Below are 996 nucleotides of genomic sequence, written 5' to 3'. Positions count from 1 at the left end.
TCCCACTAAGTAAATTAAATTTTAAAAGTTAAATGATCACTACAAAAATAAATAAAATGCTTCAAATGAGGGGTAAGTGGGAGGAGTCTTTCCTGGACTCCTCTATAAATTAAATAGGAGAATTGTGCACTTATTGAAACATATAGATGGGATGGTTTGTTGAGCTATCAAGCAAAACCTCAATGACTTATATATCTGATAAGTTCCACACACTTGTAATTTCTATTTGGTGATATAATGCTTCCAGCAGCTTAGTAGAAAGCACCGCACTAGGAATTAGGAGACAGGGTTCTGCTTCCAGCTTTACTATTAACTGGCTGTGTGACCTTAGCCAGTTACTTCCCAGAACCTCCTTTTCCCTATCTGTCAAATAAGGGCACCCGGAAGTGATCTCTAAAGTCACTTACAGAGATTCCATTATTAAGTTATCTGCTGTATAATTTGGTCTTCCAAACCAGATTGTTATCACCATAGGTTTTCCATTTCTTTGTCTCCTGCACCTATACATATAAAGCTTTGTAAACCATTCTTCAGTGTTAAAGGAAAGAAATTTTTGTATGACTGTTGTGGTAATCAATAGGGGATGTTGAGAAGTACGGAGGTTATAAAAACCAAACAACATGGAAGAATGATCATATTCTTCTCTACTCTTGCTTATGTTTACAATTTTCCATACCAAAGATTAAAGAAGAAAAAAGCAAACACTGAAAATGATCATTCTATGTCACAAGAAAAATGCAAAAAGGCCTAAATTTTCAAATCAAAGATCAGAAGTGAGATAGATTTTTAGCTAAGTTTCTTGGTCTCTGCACAAATTTAAAATTATGAACGATATTTGTTATGACTAGCATTGAGCTGCTTATAACAGATGGCTACATCAATTCCTTGGTTCCTGACTAAAAGATGAGTTACTAAAAATCTATAGGAAGAAGCTCTTGTACATTTATGTGAGAGGATTCATCTGTCCCCTTTTGTAGGTTAAAAAACAAGTTATCA

This window comes from Galeopterus variegatus, unplaced genomic scaffold (genome assembly GCF_000696425.1).
Source record: "Galeopterus variegatus unplaced genomic scaffold, G_variegatus-3.0.2 Scaffold6603, whole genome shotgun sequence".
Lineage (NCBI taxonomy): Eukaryota > Metazoa > Chordata > Mammalia > Dermoptera > Cynocephalidae > Galeopterus > Galeopterus variegatus.
The sequence above is the reverse complement of the archived record's forward strand: the minus strand, read 5'-3'. Positions refer to the sequence as shown.